The sequence below is a fragment of the Octopus sinensis genome, linkage group LG6, assembly GCF_006345805.1.
Source record: "Octopus sinensis linkage group LG6, ASM634580v1, whole genome shotgun sequence".
In the NCBI taxonomy this organism is placed as follows: domain Eukaryota; kingdom Metazoa; phylum Mollusca; class Cephalopoda; order Octopoda; family Octopodidae; genus Octopus; species Octopus sinensis.
The window spans coordinates 78,327,418-78,351,598 of NC_043002.1; the positions used below are offsets into that span (position 1 = coordinate 78,327,418).

General features: G+C 34.7%; 1 protein-coding gene and 1 pseudogene across 1 annotated transcript in view; both read right to left on the reverse strand.

The window, feature by feature from the left end:
* The window catches only part of LOC115213115 (enhancer of polycomb homolog 1-like), a 149,088-nt gene that overhangs the window by 116,398 nt on the left and 8,509 nt on the right, over nucleotides 1-24,181 (reverse strand). The window lies entirely within an intron of this gene.
* Nucleotides 15,891-16,009, reverse strand: LOC115213602 (annotated as a pseudogene).

Below are 24,181 nucleotides of genomic sequence, written 5' to 3' on the forward strand. Positions count from 1 at the left end.
ATTGAAACACTGATGAGACAATACAGCTTGAAACATTATTCCTTCCATTTGTAACAAAAACAAAAAATCTAAATAAATTATATTTGTAATAACATGTAAATGTAAAGGGATTCCACATTTTTATACATACATAATGAGAGTAACAACAGCATGAGTTATGAACAAACAGATATACAGAATCATATCTTCTTAAGCACTCCGTCGGTTACGACGATGAGGGTTCCGGTTGATCCGAATCAACGGAACAGCCTGCTCGTGAAATTAACGTGTAAGTGGCTGAGCACTCCACAGACACATGCACCCTTAACGTAGTTCTCGGGGATATTCAGCGTGACACAGAGAGTGACAAGGCCGGCCCCTTGAAATACAGGTATAACAGAAACAGGAAGTAAGAGTGAGAGAAAGTTGTGGTGAAAGAGTACAGCAGGGATCACCACCATCCCCTGCCAGAGCCTCGTGGAGCTTTTAGGTGTTTTCGCTCAATAAACACTCACAACGCCCGGTCTGGGAATCGAAACCGCGATCCTATGACCGCGAGTCCGCTGCCCTAACCACTGGGCCATTGCGCCTCCACAGAATCATATCTATGTTTAATAAATATAGCTAATCTCAGTGCAGTAAACATCTGCAGTTAAACCGTATGGCTACAGGCAAATTGGATGGGACAAGAATCATTCTAGTTTCATCTTTCATTAAAGACTCATCTGGAACTACTTATCCCTATTTGCCAAACTATCAAAGTTAAGCGTATGCATACACATAGGTGTGTGAGAAAGTATGTGAAAGCATTAAACATAGAATCCACTGATTCAAGGGTTATCTCTCTATATATAAACAGCAGTTTGTCTGTGCGTGTTTCTGTGTGTCTGTTTGCTTGTACCCTCACCCTGACCACGGCTTTCAACCGATTCTGATGAAACTTGACACACACATAGCCCAATGTCATAATTCAAAACTAACGCAGCGAAAATTTTGAAAAGTTCCCCCAGTTCTGAAAAAAATCGATAAATTCGACATGGGGTCGAGAATCAGAAACACAAACCGCAAACTGTCTAGGGGACGCAACTCCACCTTTTTTAACTAAAAAAAAAATTTACCATCATCTTTTTCCATTTTATTGCTATTTTTTGGCTATAACTCTCTAAAAATGTTTTATAGTTATTTCCCTTACAAACCTGAGCAACGCCGGGCGATACTGCTAGTATATTATATAAGTACAGCTTCGCCTTTGAGAGTGGCCCTGTTTACTTCACCATCAGGAATAGATACCAAATTAATCTGAAGTGCAACAATCATCTAAGTCTTGATTTCAATTTGATTTCATTAAAATGTAAATCTTTATTAAGAGGTTAATATTTTAAAAACAGAATAACTAGAATTACAGGCTAAAAAATAGGGTGAGAACAATTGTTAAAAGTTGAAGTAACAATTACTATATTATCTGATGTCTTGGAAATAAAATTGAAAAAAATGTACATTACAATAGATTGATAGAACTGGAATGGTCTCCACTAAATTTAATTACACTTAACTTGTCAATAAATTGCATTAAACTACATAAAGGAAACAAATCGTGAGGAATCAATACATAGAATTTATTCCTTCCTTGAAACTTATCAACATATGACAGGCTGGGTAGGGTAAAATATCTGGATGTTGTAATTGTGCAATCTCAGATGAACCCTGATTGCATAATTAAAAGATTAAAGGCATTTAAGATGTATAGGTACAATGCATCTAGGATTATATTATCTAATATGTTCCTGTTTTTCAGTAGGGTGTGAGTTGAAGGAGATTCAGCTGCAATTTCTTGCAGAGCGAGTGAACAAGTAGTGATTATATTAGCGTCTACAAAATTGATTGAAGCAGGTAGGAAAACGATCAATGACCTTTTATATTTCAAGTATGATCTTTCTTCACAGAAACTGTGAAATGTCCATTGAAGTAACTGTAAATTTATTGCTTAGCCATGTATTTATGTCATTAAATAATTGCAATTGATCTGCTCCAATGAAATAAGAAAAACCAATACACAATAAGTTTTTGCCTGTGGGAATATATGAATATAGCACTGCAAACGAAACAGTTTTCAATGATAGTGTCGCCAGTGGTGATAACAGTGAACCGTGTCTTCTCATTGTACCTACGTACAGCCAGGTGGGCTAGCTCATTAAAAGTTAAGTGTCTCAGACAGAGACAAATTACAGTATACATCATGGCGTAATGGCATATGCATTACCAATATTTTGGTTAGTAGGCCAAATACAAACATGGCTTGCTAATGATATCATCGATTATAACATTAGATACTTCAGCACCCAGAATACCTAAATTTAGAATAACATAAATTAAGAGCCCTAACACAAACACATACACACATATACTATGAAAGATAAAAAAGATACATTAATTATTTAATGAGAAATTTTGTACTTTAACAGATTAAAAAATAAAAGAAGTATAAAGTGAAGAATGTACTCATTCTTTTTTGTAGTATATCCTTACCTTATACTAAAAATAATGCGGGGGGGGGGGTTAAGTACGGAAATAATCCAAATACATGCTATCAGATAGGTAAATATATCATTTGTTAGCCCCTGACATTGGTCACTATGTTTACACCTGCAACCTGAAGTGGCACATCATGTGGGCAATAGTAATTTGTGAAAATGTTTGTCACCTTACAGTTAATTACTTTCTTTTCTTTTTATCTTCGAGCTCATAAATAGTCTTGCTATATAATCTCTACTACAATTATTCTAAGAAGCAATCTCCTTAAGACTATTACTGTATGCAGTTGTGGTAGAAACAGAGTGTATGTGTGCATATCTTATAGCTTTATCTGTTTCAGTCACTGAGCTGAGGCCATGCTGGGGCACCACCTTGAAGGGTTTAGCTGAACTAACCAACCCCTGGTGCATATTTTTGTAAGAATGGTACTTATTCTATCAGTCTCTTTGACCAAACTGCTAGGTTACAGGGATGTAAGTGAACCTACACTGGTTGTCAAGCAACTGGGGGAGCAAACAAACAAACATGCATGCATACATATACATATATATAATTCAGAATTGATGATTCACTGATAATACTTGTCGTGTGTAAATCCTTCAGGTGTCAGGAAGAATATTTCTGTCACCTGAACAATTACAACCCAGTAGCACCAGATTGAATCATTAGCTTCAAGTATATAAATAAACTGTACCTCATGTATTGAGTGCTTTTTCTACCATCTCTTTACCTAGTGTGTGTGTATGTGTGTGTGGCACGTGTGCATGCGTGGATGCAATTTTGAGCTGACAGGAGCTTCAAATTTTGACTTAATGGCTTGTTCAATCAGTGTTGATTGAACAAACCATTAAGGGCAAAATTTGAAGTCCCTGCCAACTCAAAAGACTTAATAGTAAATGTATCAGTAAATGTTTTGTTGTTTTCATAAATTGATTGACAATACCAAATACATTTTTTATTTTATATATAAAAGGAGGAGAGAGCAGAGAGAGTAGAGGGAGAAGAGAGTAGAAAGAAAAGAGAGAGAGAAGAGTAGAAAGTGAGGAGAGAGGGGGAGAAGAGAGTAGAAAGAGAAGAGAAAGTAGAGAGAGAGAGGTGTATCTATGTAAATTAAGCCAAAATTGAACTGCATGGAATTGTATGCATGTGTGCATGTAATTACACCCAACTGAAGTAACCATGGGAAAACAAGTTAAATCAATATTGATGACCAATAATATTAAAATAAGTGCATGTTAAAGAATCCACTTCGCTGTTCTGAAAAATAAGGCCTTCAGATATTTCAGAAAATTTGAAATTCAATTATTCGGTCTATTTAGCAACAACATAACAATTAATTTTTCCTGATCTAGGTACAAGGCCAGCAATTTTGAGGGGAGGAGGATAGTAAATACCACTGATCCCTAGTGATACTTTATTTTACTAACTCCCAAAAGAATGAAAGGCAAATTTGACTCCAGAGGAATTTGAATTCAGAATGTAAAGAACAGTATTGCCACTAAGCATTTTATGGACCACTGAGATCTATCAGTTTGCCACCTTAAAAATAATAACAGTTTCTGATTTAGCCACAAGGCCAGCAATTTTGGAGGGTTGAGATTAATGGATAACATCAACCCAAGCGCTTGGCTGGTACCTTATCTTATGAACCCCAGTGGGAGAAAGGCAAATTTGAATTCAGAACAAGTCATTTTGTCAGTTCATTACTCTCAATAATTTATTTATTTTGTAATAATTTCTTTATAATTTACAATAACAATTCTAACTTCAGTTCTAAAGAAATTCAATTAAAGAGAATTAGTGTTCTATTCCAATTTAATGAACATAAGTGGTAAAATAGTATTATGCATTACCAATGTGATACAAAAAGCAATTTGGAAAGCTTTCCTCTGAACATGCACAAACTGATTGATTTAACAAATGATTATAAGGGAAAATAACATTCATCTGCAACAGAGGCCAAAATTCAATCCAGGAGCCGAAATACTGATATTTTATTGCTTTGGTTATTCTACACTTTAATAATAACATTGATTTCTAATGATGGAAACAAGGACATAAATTTGGAAAGATGAGAGACTACCACTGATTAAATAGACCCATAGTTTATTTTTCTGATCCATCCTCCCCTGAAAGATGAAAGGCAGAGCTGACCTTCGAAAGATTTGAACTCACAACATAAACCAACGTAAATACATGACATAATTTATATTTCATATAATATATATGACAAAATATTGTAAAGAATATTATATATAGGTGTAGGAGTGGCTGGCTGTGTGGTAAGAAGCTTGCATCCCAACCACGTGGTTCCGGGTTCAATACCACTACGTGGCACCTTGGGCAAGTGTCTTCTACTACAGCCTCGGACCGACCAAAGCCTTCTGAGTGGATTTGATAGACGGAAACTGAAAGAAACCTGTCGTATATATATCTATGTGTGTGACTGTGTTTATCCCCCCACCACTACTTGACAACCAGTGTTGGTGTGTTTACATCCCTGTAACTTAGCGGTTCACCAAAAGAGACCGATAGAATAAGTACCAGGGTCAATTCATTCGACTAAAAATTCAAGGTGGTGCCTTAGCATGGCCGCAGTCTAATGACTGAAACAGGTAAAAGATACAGATTTTATATACATACTGTATAAAAATACAAAGAATATTACACACACACATAATATACAGAGAGAGGAGGGAGAGAAGGGGAAGGAGGGAGGACTCAGGAAAACTGAGGAAATGACATTTAGATAATTGTGACCCTCAAAACTGATTTCCATTTTTAGTACAAGGTCAATATTTATAAGGAAATATGCATAGACAATATAATCACACACACCTCGTCCTCTCCCTATGATAATTTACTGATAGTTATTGTTTCAATTTTCAGTGTGAATGAATGGAGTTGACCTCAAAAGCATTTGACCTCTGAATAGTAGAAGTAAATAAATATGGTAATTCAATAAAAGCTACTAAAATATTTAAATGCATATTTAGAAAATAAAACAAAATATTAGTACCACACATGCAAACACACACTGTTATAGAGGGCCTAGGAAGGTAATGGACACTGGAACACACACACACACACAGACTAATCTATATAGCACATGCACACACAAATTTATACAGCACATACACACACAAATTTATATACATACACATTCAGATGACTTATGCTGGAACCATTTATATTACAAAGTAAGAGAATGATTAATCGATCATGTTTCTTATTTAGTATGTAGCGAAACTCTGCTCTAAAGTATTGTGCTAGATGAAAGTAGGTACCACATACAACATGGTTGGGTGGTTCCTGTAACAGAGGGTATTCAACTGTGAAACACCTGCTCTTGAGACTTGTAAATAAATATTGAAAGGGAATCCAACATGAAAGAAAGTACATTTTTTTTCTTCTTTTAATCACTTTTTTTTTTTTTAGAGAAAGAAAAGAATAAGCCTTGATGCAGATTTTCTAAACTGAAAGTGATTATATTTTCAGGAAATACATGGAAACAGAGATTCCATACACTATACGCATCAAAATGAAAGATTACATATAATTAATAATTCAGGAGTTATTAACGATAGTGTAAAAGCAGTATAGCTGAATGGCTAAGAAGTTTGCTAAGCAACAACAAGATCCTGGGTTCGATCCCACTGTGTGACATCCTGGACATGTCTTTATATCCTAGGGTTGACTTGTGTGCGAAACTGAGTGGACGGAATTTGCGTAGAATCTCATCAGGTAAATTGCACTAATAATTCAAAGGACCAGCCTTGTCACACAGATTCTGTATGAGAATTACATTAAGCATACATATGTCTGTGGAATACTCAGCCATTTACTAATTCAATGAACCTGATAGTTCAGTTGATTGGACAACTGGAAGGAAACTTATGGTCAGAAATTCTGACCAAAGCATATCTGAATGTAGACAATGCTATTCATATCTGCATGAATGGTCTCCAAACAGATCATTATCTTTTCTACTCTAGGCACAAGGACCAAAATTTTTGGGGAGAAGGGGCCAGTCAATTAGATCGCCCCACCTCCTCCAGTATGCAACGGGTACTTAATTTATCGACCCCGGAAGGATGAAAGGCAAAGTCAACCTCAGCAGAATTTGAACTAAGAACGTAAAGACAGACGAAACACCACTAAGTATTTCGCCTGGCATACTAAAGTTTGAACCAGCTCATTGCCTTTCCAAACAGATTATTATGGCACAATGATGCACACCCCAAAAACAATAAAATTATATTTAAAAAATACAAGCTGAAATTCTAAATATATATTATAGGTGCATGCATGGTCGTGCAGTAAGAAATTTGCTTCCTAACCACATGGTTCTGAGTTCAGTCCCACATCACACCACAGTTGTAAAAGAGTGTCACTGTCATATAAGCAGTATCCTTTATTTCCAATATCCTGTGAGCACATGTCTGGCTTGGATTAATATTACCTTGCATGGAGACAGATGAGGGTTGGTGACAGAATGGGATATGGCTAGAAAAAATCTGCTCAAATAAACACTGTCCAAACCATGACAGCATGGAAAAGTAGATGTTAAATCATGCTGCTGATGATGATGATGATGGCCCAGATAACTGCACTTTATTAACTGAATAAAGAACATAACAAACTTCTGTTGTTCAAAATATTTATATATATATATGCTAACAAAAAATGCTTTTTAGATAAATTCTTGAACTTTAGGCTCATACTGGATCACTATTTTTTTCTGTTATAAAGTGAACCATGAATAAAAAGATAAAAAATCTGGAAGTAGTGATTTAGATTATTCTTGGCATTGTGAACTTTAATGATTAAATATGCTACTAGAGGAAGATAAGACACAAAAGTTTAAAGCTAAAGCACAGCAATTTTGCCTCAAAAGAATTCCATTCTCTAAACATGCAGTATAGAAGAACAAAGTATTGAATGAATGACATGCAAACTGAGTTATAATTATTCCAAAATATAGACTAGAATATTATTGATCAAAGAAGAAAAGAAAAAACAAACAAACAGAAAAACAACACATATTTTGCATAGTGACATACTTTTGATAATATAGATGGAGCTAAGAAAAGAAAAGTTCTGACTCAAAGAATCAATAAAATTCAAATTTCATTCGAGTAGAAAATTCTTAGAAACAATCAATTCTTCTTGGAAAGTTTGCTAAGCTATTTATTTACCATAATCCCTAAATAGATCTAATGAGTAATGGTTTCATTGTGCACACATATGTCGGTGCATATGTGCTTGCTACCAAGAGAGAGAGATAGTGATCTCATCGAAGACTACATTCAACTGTATTCAATGCCATTACTTAACAGTAAACATCTCTTCGGTCAATAAGTGAGCTACAACTGAAGTATGGCATAAACATTTCGCTGACTCATTAACCTAGCACTTTCATTCCTACTTCAAAGCTGGCATACACAACAAGAGAAAACCAATTTTGCCTGTTAGCTAAAGATGAAATTTAGAAAGAAATCTTTAAAGAGAAAATAGTCAATAATAATCAGGTCTATACTACTTCATAAGTACAGGTATGACTGCATGGTTAAGATAATTGCTTTGTAACCATGAGGTTTCACGTTCAGTCCCAGTATAGACACAATGCACAAGTATCTTCTACTATAACACCATGTCAAACAATGCCTTATGAATGATAGAAACTGTATGGGAGAGTGGGAGAGAGTGTGTATGTATGCGTGTGTGTGCGTATGTGCATGAATGCTGGTATTCCATGGCTTTACTTGAGTGAAACAGTAACATGATATTTACATTTCTTGTTGCCAATATGACTGAAGATCTTACTTAAAAAGCAGGAAAGAGATGGTGACAGGAAGAGCATCCAACTGTAAAAATCCTGCTTTAACAAAGTCCTCATCCAACCCATGAATGCATGGAGAAATTGGCATTGAACAAACAAAACTACTAGTTTAAATATAGACATTTTCCATGAGACATGAACTCAAAAACCATGAGTTGGCTTACTTTATTAACAACACTTGTGCAGCTGAAATAAATCACAAGAGATTAAAATCAAATGTGAGTTTCAAGATTGATTTTGGATAACTCAAAATTAAGAAAAAGTGAAATGTTTTGATTTTCCTTCTTTTTTTTTTTTTTCTCCTACCCGCCTCCTTTTTAATCCAGAAACATAGTTAACTCAGTTTAGGAAACAAAATTAAAAAAATAAAAAATTCTATTTCTTTTCCCAGAACCAAAACATGGAAATATTTAATCAATACTTATCTTAATTCTTAACGTGTTCTCAGACATTATAATCATACACACATTGTTGCAAAACCACATCAGAAAGCACAACAAGTGTATTGCTGCTGGAGATAATTATTAATAAACAACTGTTCTTTACTTATTCTATCTCTTGTCTAGATTTAAGCACATTAAATGAAATGCTATTTATATTACATTTAGAAATTATCCATGGATCTGAACAGCTTTGGCTGTAGCAAAAGCTTTTGACTAGACAATACTTTTCCATCATACCAACTACTCAGCAACACAAAGAGACATTCTTCTCTTTCAATATCCATTTTTACTGTCTTCAAGTGAATTAATAACATGTGTAATGAAGCAAATCACACATGAAAGAATTACCTGAATATAAACTTCAGTCAACTGTCAAATCACATCATAGCTTTTTACCTCTTCCCACTCAGACATACATAGCCACACACCAATGTTTCCTACACAGCTTGCTTACTATTTATTCAGTGTTCTTTCACTCATCAGCTGACAGCATTCCCCTCATAGTTTATTCACCTGTGACTAGTACTCTAAGATAAGTGAGCCAACAGGCTGTTCAACCTGTTAAAAATAGCAACCTAATCTTCCTCAAATCATATTTTTTTAAACTTATAAATGGAGGGACACTTTAGATAATGTAGAATAGAGAAAAAGCCATTATGATCACAACTGGCAAGCTGTTACTCGTGGCTGACCCAGGTCTAAATAACAACTATATGTAACATTAAAAACCTTTAATTTTGATGATAGCCTGTCCTTCTTCACACTTAACTTTGAAATAATAACAACTCTCATTTACCTAGCCTATGAAACCAATATAGGGCTTTCATGTAGTCACTCAATTTGCTAGAAACAGCAGCTAAATCTCCCTCAAATTATGTACACACACACACACACACACAACTATATTGTTTTAGATACCGTTGTAGTTGCAAGTAGACATAGACACCATCTTGGCTCTCACAACCATGACCCACAGTGGAACATTGAGGATGTGACAGCCTAGAGGAGAGAGGACTACTACAGCATTCATTTTCAGTTGAGTAGTCCAGATCAATGTGAAATAAAGTACCTTGCTCAAGAACACAACACACTGTCTTGTTCTGAAATCAAATCCATGATTTTATGATGAGCTGAATGCCTTAATTACTAGCCCTACCTCTCCCACTGTCTTCACAATATAGATAGATAGACAAGAAATTAGAATGACAAAGAAATAATCAATTATGTTATGAACTTCATTAACTAACAGCTGTTTCTGCTATAAGATGCAATGCACTTATAGTTGAATGTATATCTTATCATAGTTGAAGTGCAGTTCATGTTTGAAGCTCTGATGACTGCATTGCATCTTATAGCAGAAACAGCTGTTAGCTAATGAAGTTGATAACATAATTGATTATTTCTTTTGTCATTCTAATTTCTTATTACTGCTCTGTACTTGACTGATACTTGTTTCTGATGTATATGTATACTGAGTTCTAACACCAGGTTATTAGTATCACTATACCTAAAAGAAATATATATATATGGGCATGGCTGTGTGGTTAGGGAGCTTGCTTCCTAGCTACATGGTTTCGGGTTCAGTCCCACTGCGTGGCACTTTGGGTAGGTGTCTTCCACTATAGCCCCGAGCCGACCGGAGCTTTGTGATTGAATTCGGTAGGTGGAAGTTACTGCCGTGTGTGTATGTGTGCGTATAGCTGCTCAGTGCCTCTCCGAAAGAGAGAGAGGGGATATATATATATATATATATATATACCATATAAATTTATGGCTGATTTAGCAATATATTGAGACCCTCTTCAATCGTGGGATTGCACCTAGAAAGTTACCCTCCCAGGCACAAGTTTGGGCAAGGTTGTTTATGGAAGACCCGCAGTCACCCATGCATACCGGCCTCCCCTCTCCATGTCACCAGTGTTATCCAAGGGAAAGGTAACGGCCAACACAGCTTGGCACCTGTGACGTCGCAACTCATTTCTACAGCTGAGTGAACTGGAGCAATGTGAAATAAAGTGTCTTGCTCAAGAACACAACACACTGCCCGGTCCGGGATTCAAACTCATGACCGTAAGCTCGACGCTCTAACCACTGAGCCATGTGCCTTCACTAGCGATATATATATATATATATATATATATATATATATATATATATAGATATATATATATATATATATTATATATATATATGTGAGAGAGAGACAGACAGACAGACAGACACAGACAGATAGTTTGGTTTTGATTTGTCCATCTTTTTTATTAAGTGGGGAAAATCTTTTCCATGTTCAGCTACTTTGTAGCAATAAAAAATTCAGTGGTGGAATAATCATGTTTAATCTATTTCTTATCTATTTTATGCATAAGATAAACCATAAATTTCAAACCACATAAGTGTATTTTGATAAAAACTAGATTTCTTCGGTATGATGTCAAATTTAAAACTTCAAAAAAAATCAAAGCAGATAACATTTTTCAAATTATTAAGGTAAAGAATAAAGTACTCGCAGAATTTTTTTTATCTTTTTCAAATCAGAAATACAGCAAAAAAGAAAAAGGGAGAAAGAGGAAGACAAAATGTAGAATACCCCCCCCCCCCATCCGCCTGGTATAGTTTGATGGCAGTTTCCTCTTAAATTTAAGAATTCAATTGTTTATGAAAAACGCTTTTTTCCCCCTTTAAATTCTAGATCATAGCCATAACCCTACAATGTATGTGTGTTTGTTTATTTAGGACAAGGATATATGTGTGTGTGTGTATATATATATATATATATATATATATATATACATATGAATGTGTGTGTGTGTGTGTGTGTGTGTGTACACCATTATAAGTACACATATATATATATATTCATATATACACTTTTACTGGTTCCAACCAGTTGGCTATGATCATGCTGAAGCATGGCTGCAATCGAATGACTGAAACCAATAAAAGATAAACAAATTCTATATAAAAGAGGTATTTCAGACAGCTCTGTCAATGCAAAACAAGCATTAATATATTTACAGAATAAGTGGTGCCTGAATGGAATATAGACAGCACTGATGATGGATTAGAAGTAATAAAGAAGTAGATCTCATTAATGCAGACAATATTAGCCTTTAAAAGTAGTGGGGAGTGTAGTGATTGGCAAAAGAATTGTTATGAAGTGCCATGAGATGATTACAACTGAAGCAAATTAGAACTGATTCAATCAAAATTTTAGGCAAGTTGTTATCATGTGCATTGTTTTGTCTTGGTATAAAAGATGGACTACAGCAAATATTCTGCTCAATACCACAGATTTGCTTGCCAGTTGTTTGACCATAACCAGTTGAGCATGTCCCTTAGTGGCTGACGATATGTGCATCTCTGATCACGAGCAGAAGTAGTGGGGGAGCATCATAGCCATGTGTTGAGAGGAATTCTTTGGGGCTTTGATAATTCACCTTTGGAAACATAGGTGTTTTGTTCAACATCCTTAAACAAACCTCACTCAAAGACCTTTTGAGCAGGATGGGCTACTCGACCTGAAGAAAATTCTAACTGGGCCCCACCTGCAAGGTCACACGCTGTTTATCATGATATGAGATCATGTTGCATACATATGGTTGTGATGTATGTACCTAGTGTACCCTTATCAGATAAGCAGTCATGATGGGTATACTAGGCTTCATATATTTTACCCCAGTGTCACTTTGATGGCATGCACTGCTCTTTCACTCAATAATAATAATGATAATAATAATAAGCTTTCCTACTAAATGCACAAGGCCTGGATTTTTGTGGGGACAGGGGTAATCGATCACATCAACCCCAGTACTTGACTGGTACTTAATTTATCAACCCTGAAAGGATGAAAGGCAAAGTCGACCTCAGTAGAATTTGAACTCAGAATGTAGCGTGAGATGAAATGTTTAGCAGAATTTCATCTGACGTGCTAATAATTCTGCCAGCTCACCACCTTAATAATAATGATGATAATAATAATAATCCTTTATACTATAGGCACAAAGCCTGAAATTTGAGGGGAGGGGTCTAGTCAATTACATCAACCCCATTGTGTAACTGGTATTTATTTCATCAGTCCCCGAAAGAATGAAAGGTAAAGTTGACCTTGGTAGAATAATAATAATAATAATTTCAAATTTTGCCATAAGACCAGAAATTTCAAAGGGAAGGGGAAGTTGTTTACATCGACTCCAGTGCTCAATTGGTACTTATTTTACTGACCCTGACAGGATGAAAGGCAAAGGCAACCTTGACAGATTTGAACTGAAAATGTAAAGACAGACAAAATGCTGCGAAGAATTTTGCCCAGTGTTCTAACGGTTCTGTCAGCTTTCTAACAAAGGCACAAGGCCATAAATTTGGGAGGAAGGGTTAGTTGATTAATCCTTTTGATACTGACCTATCTGAGACTACATGTGGTTCAATGACTCAAACTCCATTTTTAAAAGTGATCTGAATTATAAACTTCTACCAAAATTATATGTTAATTTTTGTTCTAAATACCAACTTAATAATGAAAATATTTTAATAAATTTTATTTTATTTTCAAAATTAACTGCAGCAAAGATACAATATTTCAGAAATATTATTTAAATTAAAAAAGAAAAAAAAAGAGTCAATTGACTCAAATAGTTGACTAGTGCTTATTTTATCAACCCAGAAGTATGGAAGGCAAAACTGGCCTCAGTAGGATTTCAATTCAGAGTATAAAAAGCCAGAAGAAATACAGCAAGGAATTCTATCTGACATTGTAACAGTCCCACCAATAGTAATATTGATTTTAACAAAACAAATTTAGAGGGGGGTACAACCAATCAAATCAACCCCAATACTTTACTGGAGTTTATTTTATTAACCCCAGGAAGGGGAATTAAAGTCAACATGAAAGGGATTTGTACTCAAAAACATAAATAATGACAAATTAAAAATAACTAAAGAAACCAAATATATGAGAATGGTGCATTGTTATTAGAGGCAAATGATGGTGAAATCAAAAAGGATGGCCTTAATCAACACAAATCACCCATCCCCAAAATGTGTTGACCTAATTATTTATCTTCATGTATCCTTATTATTTACTCGTATGATAACTACAACAAGCTTTTATACCATACCATTTTAAAGAAAGACATTAGGTAATGTAGTATTGGATACATGTCTTAAAATAAGATTGGATGATCATGGTTGGATTGCTTTAATCATAGACCTGCTTGATTAGAGTAAATCTGAAGTTAAACAACACTGTAAATATTGATTGTAAGAAAGAAAGGATAAAAATACAACAATTTCTGGTTTTATTATTGATTTACAACAGGGTCACATATTTTAAGGATGGAAGCGATCAGTTTATTGACTCAAATACTTGACTGGTACCTACTTTATTAATTCTGGAAGGATGAAAGACGAAGTTGAGATTTGGGAGATCTTGGGCTCAAGAGAAATCAAATAATTAGCCATTTCTCAAGGAAGTAGCTTCTTTCTCTTCACAAAATAAACACAACATATTAGTCAATGATCTTCAGATGGTTTTAACAACAGTAAAAGCGTATATATTTCAGAAACTGATAATTAGCTTCGTTAATGTAAAAACACTGCCATAATTATGGCATATCTTGAATTATTCAGTAAAACCATACATTTTCAACTATTTTGATTATTGTTTTAACAGCTATGGTCAGCACTAGCTGAGCAGACATGTTGGGCAGTGGGTAGTAATGTAAATGAAGGGGCTTATTTTCATTAAACCTACAGACAAAATAAATTCATATTAAGATTAATGATTCTTAACCAAGGAGGTAGTGCCCCTTTCAGAACATTGTAAGCTCATTTGTCAGGACTAGAATGTGACTGACAACACATTAAGGTTCAGAATAATTTCATTCAATGAACCCTTGCCTTCTTCAGTAATTTTCATGAAAATTTAATATAAAGAACACTAGTCCATGCAAACATTTAAAAAGTGACACATGCTGAATGGAATAGTATAAGAACATATAATAGGGTTTAGGAGGCAGTTGTAAAACACCAAGCTCCAAAAGGTTGGGAAACACTTGCGAGCAACTAGCATTAAAAGTAAAGCAAAATAATGGACAAACAATCATTCCAGCTCAGTTCAAAGTATCTATAACGCCAGAAGAGACCCTGCTAGATCTGTATTTAGTGTGCAAAATGCTCTTCAGACATATTTTTCCCTGAAACATATTGTGATATTCATAATTAGCATCACAACATTCTCTCTATTCCTATATCATCATCATCATCATCATATATATATATATATATATAAGTTGTTTTGTATATTGTTTGTTTCACATTTGAATAAGGAAGAAAACTCTAGTTGAATACATTCTGCTAGAGTAAATTAAGCTAAGAACAAAAGTCATTAATTATCAGAGAGGGAAAAAGAAAGAGAGGGAGAAATTCTTTGTAAAATTACAGAAAATAAAATAAAATAAATAAAAATCAATATGATGATCCTAATTAAGCTATTGAGAAGATTATAATTTCAGCAATTATCATCAAACATTACAATATTTCTATGAAAAGCAACATTTATAATTATATATACTGAAAGATGTAGAAAATGTGTATTCTTGAAGTATGGGTGCAGCATAGGACAAAAATTAAGAAAATGAAAAATAAAAACCATCTTATTTTCCAGTTCTCAAATGAATCTAGTAGAAATAGTTAGCAATAAGACGATGATTTAATTAAACAAATACTACTGAGCAACAATCAACTATCAGCCAAAATAATGAAGCAAAATTTTTCAGATATCAAATGGGATTCTTTTACCTTTTATTCTTTTACTTGTTTCAGTCATTTGACTGCGGCCATGCTGGAGCACCACCTTTAGTCGAACAAATCAACCCCAGGATTTATATTTTGTAAGCTTAATACTTATTCTATTGGTCTCTTTTGCTGAACCGCTAAGTTACAGGGATGTAAACACACCAACATTGGTTGTCAAGCAAAGGTGGGAGGACAATCACAGACACACACACAAATATATATATATATATCTTTTACCTTTTTACCTTTTACTTGTTTCAGTCATTAGACTGCGATCATGCTGGGGCACCACCTTGAGGAAATGCTTACAGCACCTAGGTTTCCCAAGCAGTCACCCATCTAAGTACTAACTAGGCTCGATGTTGCTTAACTTCGGTGATCGGACGAGAACTGGTGTTTTCAACGTTATATGGCCTTAAGCTTAATTAGGATCATCATATTGATTTTTAATTATTTTATTTTATTTTCTGTAATATAACGAACTTCTTTCAGTTTCTGTGAATCAAATCCACTCACAATGAATTGAAACGGAAACCGAGTAACGGCAGCAGCGGAACAGTGTACAACTGCTGAATCGCAATGATAGCTGGTTGATCCTGCCAGTAGTCATATGCTTGTCTCAAAGCTTAAGCCATTTTGAAATATTTTTAATATTATTATTACAAGACACTTGCCCAAGGTGCCACACAGTGGGACTGAACCTGGAATCATGTGGTTGGGAAGAAAGCTTCTTATCACACGGTCACTCCAGCACCTATATTGTTATATTGTGAAAGCCTAAGAATACACTCAACGGGACACAAGGCGACTACCATCAATGTCAAACAAGTGGATCATCATCATTATCATTATTGTCATTGCCACCACCATTCAGCATCTGTTTTCCAGGCTGGCATGGGCTGGACTGGAAAGCCAGAGAACAGTGCCAATCTCTAATGTCAGCTTCAACATGGTTTCCGCAGCTGGATACCCTTCCTAAAGCCAACCCCTTTAAAGAGAATGTACTGGGTGCTTAGCAAAATACCATGGCCATCAGCAACTAGAGAAAACTTGGGAAGACAAATTAATTCATGGTAAGTACCTAAAAAGGATGCAAGAGGCACGATGTGGACCAAATGAAGACACACCTAGAAGCTAAAGCGCATGGAACTAAAAAAGCAGAAACAGAGGGCCCTATAATCACTGTACAAGACCAGATCCTTGCAACCAGTTCCTAACAACAATATATCATCAAGGAAAAAATCTTAGAAGCATCATCATCATATTAACATCCACTTTTCACTGCTTGCATGGATCAGACAGAGTTATTGAGGCAGATTTTCTTTCCTGTCGTGAACCCACATCTGTTACCAAGCAAAGCAATATTTCTGCATGACACTGACACCCGTTTTCAACTATTGTAAGATGTCAAGACAAGAAGACACAAATATACACACACATGTGCATATATATTACTCTTTTACTGGTTTCAGTCATGTAACTGCGGCCATGCTGGAGCACCGCCTTTAGTCGAGTAAATCGACGCCAAGACTTATTCTTTGTAAGCCTAGTACTTATTCTATTGGTTTCTTTTACCGAACCGCTAAGTTACGGGGATGTAAACACACCAGCATCAGTTGTCAAGTGATGTTGGGGGGACAAACACAGACACACAAACACAGGCTTCTTTCAGTTTCCTTCTACCAAATCCGCTTTTGGTCAGCCCGAGGCTATAGTAGAAGACACTTGCCCATGGTGCCATGCAGTGGGACTGAACCTGGCACCATGTGGTTCGTAAGCAAGCTACTTACCACACAGTCACTCCTACACCTATATATATATATATATAATGTAAATAATATATAAATATATGCATATATATATGTACATACCTACATATATATGTATATATACATGTATATATGGGTACAAGACATCAAAAAAACATTGAACACAATGAGAAATATATACATACACACACAAACGGTATCAACCAAACTATCAGATGTTGCTACACACCATTGATCACAATGTATTTTATTGCTGAATGATGCCACAACTCTACTAGCTAGACAGGCAGGCCAACATTCCCACTGAATAGAATGCCAGTTTGTTGCAGGGTTACCCATTTACAGGTAAGTGGACTGGAGCAATGTGGAATGAAGTGTTTTGCTCGAAAAGCACAATGCACAGTTGGTTTGAGAATTGAAACCACAATCTCACAATTTTAAGTGCAACACCCTAACCACAAGGCCACATATAGCTGTATACACAATGGGATTCTTTCAGTTTTCATCTATAATATCCACTCACAAGGCTTTTGCCTGCCTGGAGCTATAGTAGAAGACACTAGCCCAAGGTGCCATGTAGTGGAACTGGACTTGAAATCATGTAGTTGGGAAGCCACAGAAGCTTAATCACACGTCAGTGTGTTTATAAGTTTTCCAGGTGAACTCTTCCAGGATGTAATAATATCAGTTTCAACATGCTATTTCAGATCAACATTATTGCAAATAAATCCAAAAATACAAATGATATTTGAAGTGAAATTAAATACGGCAATCAACTTAATGAAAAAAATTTCTATCTGGAATTTGAATTTAAATTTGTCAGTTTTAACTTTTTTCAAATTTATTTTCAATCAAAAGCACAAACCAAATTGCATGAAAGGAAGAGGAGGAAAATGTTTGACAAGACAGGTGATTTACTATTTAGCTTGTCATCCAGGACTTTCTATATGATTGTTTGACCTATAAGAAATAGCAGCAAAAAGTCTTTCTCATATCATGCCATCTTAAAAAAAAAGAGTACATCGGGATAATGAGGTACACTATTCCTGAAAAAAAAAATGACAGGATGATCATAGCCAACTTGGAACTAAATAAGAAGCCCTTATGCTAGAAATAACAGCTGAATCTCCTTCAAACATCTCTGCTATTTTAAAAAAGGTAAGCCGAATCATCTGGCTTACTACTTATGTGGCACAAATCAAAGTCAGACTGTGGTCATACAATAACCAACTATCTGTATCATAATTCTGTTTAAAAAGAGTTTAACAATACAAAATAACATGTCAATAGGATCCTCTTACACCAGACAAACTTGGTTCATTTTATATCTATTTTTCAATGTTTGTATGGGTTACACTAAGTTGATCATTGAAGCATTATTTTACAACTGGATGTCTTTCCTGTTACTAACCCATATCTCTTTCTTGTCGGTTTTTTTTTTACTGCACTTGCCTCTGAAAGTACAGAGTAACAGACCAATTTATAAATATAACATTTTTTGCTCAATGGTTTCATGTGAAGGTGGATAATGTACACATCCACACACATATTTATGACAGGTTTCTATATACCTTCCATCAATCAGTTCCACTTACAAGGCATTGATTGGCTCAAAGCCGCAGTAGAAGACACTCGGCCAAGGTGCAATGCAGAACAATAGAACTGCATGGTACCTTGACCAAGCAAAGATTCCAAAAACTTTTAAAATCTAATATATATTGCTGACACTGACATAAGATCAAACATAACTGATGAGATGAAAACTTTGCCTGTCATTCTTCCTAGGTCAGTAAATAAAATACCAGTCTAGGGCGATAAACTAATAGAATCATTAGAACATTGGATGAGATGCTTTGGGGTATTCCAGTTTTTTGCATTCCGAGTTCAAATCCTACAATAGCCAACTAGAGCGGAAAATTTAATCCATCACTTAGTTCAGTGGTTCTCAACTAGCACCCATATGACAGTTGAGGGTTTATATAAGATTTAGTTGTTAAAATTTATATGCAATGAATTGCTTATACTGCTACAATGCACAAAATATTTTAATTGTTTTATACAATTCCTAATGATATTTAATTTTTAAAATACAGTAATTTTTTTTTTATATATATACACTGAATGGCCATGGAGGTCCAGTAGAGTAAAATAGGGATCAAAGGGATCTATAGGCAAAAAATGGTTGAGAGCCATTGACTTAGTATAACACCACCTGGTATTAAGTGCTTTAAGAGTTCATGCCACTGCAAGTGTTCAGGCTAGATTTTTGGCTACAGGATACCTTCTTCCCTCCTTTTTTACTAGCCTGTAAGGGGTCACAGCACTACTTTCCCTCTTGACTAAGCAATAGAAAATAAAATTTGATGGCAGAAAATACATTCAATTAAAACCAATCCTGGTAATTGACTAGTACTTAATTTATCAATCCTTGAAGAATGAAAAGCAAAATCATTGATCTTCTATGGAAAGCGTAAGAATTCCTCAGATTCTAAAGGATAAACATTTTATTATCAACTCTCTTGTTCTGGTTGTGAGGATGTTTTTATCTCATTTGAAATTTTAAAGAAATCAGTTCAAACATTTCCAACGGATCAATCATTGTTAAGTTCTTTTTACTGTGCAGCATCAAAACAACAGTCGGCAGATTCTTCAAAAAACAAGATATTTTATTTGCTGGCACTTATCAACATCGAAAACCATTTGTTTGAGTGGATTTAGGATTCAAATGAATTTAAATAATCTAAAACATTGTTATGGAGTTGTTTATCTACAATTTCTTCAATTGCCAATTACAAACTAAAAATAGAAGAAACTACATTTTATTATTATTGTTGCTATTACGGTAGCAAGCTGGTGGAATCATTAGCACACTGGACAAAACATTTTGCTGCATTTCATCTTATGTTCTGAGTTCAAATTCAACCAAGGTCAACTTTGCCTTTCATTCTTTTGGGAGTCAATGAAATAAATACCAGTTGAGCACTGGAGTCAATGTAATTAACAGCCTTCTTTCCCAAAATTTCAGGCCTTGTGCCTAAATTAGAAAGGATTATTATTGTTGTTATTCATAATCAATTGCAGTTTAACCTAATTGAATAAACCTATGACCAAGGTCATTCCAATCATGACCATCCTTTTTGATTTTGATTTTTTTTTATGACTATATTTATCTTATATGTTTTGCCTTGCTGAGGAGGCTAGGATGTTATTTGAGGAATATTAGACTGATATTTCTAGCAAGTAGAGCAATATAAAGGCTCTGTCATTGTCTTGGTTTATAATTAGTGGGACTAGGATCAAAATAGATTTGTTTTATGACCTTTTCACAAAATTCCTAAATAATAACAATAGCGCGGAAAACGGACGTTAAACGATGATGATGATGATGATGAAATGAAGGATACAATTAAAGGACCGAATTGGTAAGATTACTGGACCCCAAGCTTTTCATTTTGCACACCCACAGCAGTATTTATTTGTGCAGTGTTCCTCAACAAGAAACAACTCATATTTCTATATACTTCCCTGACTAATTGAGAAAGCATTAACTAAGAGTAAGGCATATCAAAAGATATATTACAAAAATATTTTGATATCCCAGATTTCTAAACTGTGCTATAGTAAGTGAGTGTTTGTGTGTAATAGGGCATGTGTGTGTGAGCTTTATATATTTTACTAACATTACATATTACTATTTTATTCCCTACCCTTTGATAGTGTTGTCTACTAAAGCTTATCTCAAATTTCAAGAGCAAGTCTAATACAGGAGCCTGTCCCATCCCACTCCTGGGGGAAAGTTTAAGCTCAACTCTATAACCAAAATGAAACATTCATTAAATTTACAGTACTCAGACTATTTATGATGAATTAGTACCTATTATTGGTTGTTGTTGTTGTTTAGCAACCAGGTCAACCCTGATCAAGCACACCTATGATCAAAGATGTTCTCCATCCCATCTTTTTTTCAAACATATAATATGCAAAATGTCCACTTTTTTGTTTTTTAAACAGCAGAATATGTATGATAATGAGTCACATTTGGCTGCTGTTTCTAACAGATCAAGCAACTGTGCAGAGGATCTTGCTGCAAGGTAAACATATTGAAACTATGACAGTTAGGTGTCTTAACCAATAGTGTCATGCTAGATACAGGATATGAACCACCAGTCTGGCAGTCTATTGATTCCACTTGATTCCACCAGCTGTGATTGTTCTGCAAGTTTGCTAAGATAACTGTGGGTATTTAAAAAAAAAAAAAAAAAAGGAAAACTAGGAACATGAGACTACTTTTCAATAAAAGTGTATCTAGCACAAATTCCAGTCAATGTATAAACAGAGAGAGAAAGAGAGAGAGAGAGAGAGAGAGAGAGAGAGAGAGAACATATAGAAGAGAATTGGGTATTTCAATATTTTTTATGGTAAAAACACTGCAGGCTAGAGCATAAAACATAAAAACATATAATAGAGGTATAACATATCAGACAGGATTGAACTTGTTATCATTTTTAGCTTAATGACATAAATTCTAAGACATAAGCTCTAAGGCAATTATTGATACCTAATGTTCGCCCACCATCTATTGGTAAATAGAGTTAATATGCTTGGGCCAAGACATGAATACAGGAGAGATCAATCAATATCAGATCTAATTGACCATTTCAACTCAGTAAATTGAAATTTTCTTTTAGTGGTTTCAGTCATTGGCTCATACTCATGCTGGTGAACTACCTTCAAGGATAGAATAAAATTATATTGGCAGTGGTACTTATTTTACAACTCAGTCCTCAGACGGATGAAAGGCAAGTCAACTTGTGTGGAATTTGAACTTGCAATCTATAGGGAGTCATAACCCAATACAACAGGGCATTTTTTGTTTTATGCTCTGTGATTCTGCCATTCACGATTGAAAGAGAGAGAGAGCACGTGTGCAAGATATTCAGCTTCAGAGACACCACCACAAATCCAGAAGATATTTACAAAACAAATTATTAACCAACAAACTAAATGTAACTAGTGCTAAGCTTAATTTCAGTGGTTGAGAAGACAAGGTGCCTACAAAGCAGGTCATGTAGGTATTTTCATTACACATACATACTGTACATCCTGCTTGTAAACTTCTTTATCCTAGATATTTCACATATCAGGCATGTTGCCATGTATTTAAGGAAGATCCATCTAACTTATATCAGCAGAGTACAGACACGATAAAATGATGAGAATGATTCAAATGTTCCATGGTGTTTGAAAGATGATGATGATGATGTTTGTGATCATCATCATCATCATATATTGTATTTGGCAGTTATAGCACCTGCAAGAAGATGAGGCAGTTGTTTAAAGAAAAAAAAAATCATAAAAATGATTTTAAAAAAAGGAGAAAACAATGAAGAATTCTTGTGCTAACTGTAATGGATATTTAAATACATACATACTTATAAATATATATATATAAAATCTTTTTTTTATAGCACATTCACAAACAATACAAATCTATACAAATATTAAGAAAACAATAATTCTTGTGCTTAGATTCCTGCAACATGCCAATATACTAGTGGTAACATCTACGAATATAGGGATTCTAATTAAGACGAAAACCACTTCCATTAATAAGAAAGAAGATGAAATTATCCACTCATTTGAACAATGCTGCCAGAGTAACTCTACGATGACTAACTCAATGAAGAGAGTTTATCTTCATCACATATGCAGCATATTTATAGCAGTGCTTTAGCAAGAGCCAAACAGATATGTTCTAGCACATTTGTTATCAATTGTACTAGATATTAAAGTGGGTAGTAGGTCAGTTCCGCCGATGTAGATATCGTGGCAACATTGTTTTTGTTTTGTTTATTAATAGCTGTATGCCCTTCCTAGTATCAATCACATAATGTAAACAATTACAAAACTATGAAACGTCTGTGAAAGTATCTAAATCAGCTTTGAGTTCCATACCTAATATATTACTGGGATGAGGAGGGTTTAAAATTACCATCACTACTCTGAAACCAAAGAGGACACTAATTTATGGTCACTTGACCTAGTCATATCTCCCTCGTATCACACACCTCTACTGTCTTAAAGAAAAAGGAAAGCATTAGTGGATATAATACAACCCAATATAAACTGTCTGGGAGGGGGGGAAGGGTAAAAGGTTTGATGGTTATGACAGGAATACTTCTGATCATAGATAAGACTGTTCAGTTAGGGATGATCTGAGATGAAGTAATACAAACAATGCCACCTGGTTCGTAGATACCTTTGAGTGGAGTTTACTCTGTTGCAAACATCAAACCAGACTCCCAATTCACTCCCTTCCCACATTGACCTCCAAATATTAAGGATGGATATCAGCTGCATCAATCTCACCTATGTAGGAATAACTAATTAAAGGAAAATGAGCTGACTTCACCAAGACAAAAATAAAAAAGAAAGAAAAGAGAACTCTAAATACCATTCAACTAAAAGCACCAATTTTTTTTTGGGGGGGGGCTAATATAAAATAATAATTCTAGTAACAAAATCTTAATTAGAAAAAAATAGATATGCCAATCTGTGGCCAGAACTTTTATTATTCCCCTGTTAGTCTCTATGTTAGAAGATAATATTAGGTAATATATAAAAATGCAGTTTAGATTGTATTGTTATTATTCAGAAGTCCAAGATTTAATAAACATATTTATTTATTATTAGGTCATTAGGATAAAGTGTATTACCTGCAATAAAACACTAAAAAAATTTCATAAATTCCATTTTTAATAATTCTTTTTGAATTTTGCTAATTGTCAAACTAATAATTTTTCTTTCAGAGTTTTTTATTTTAT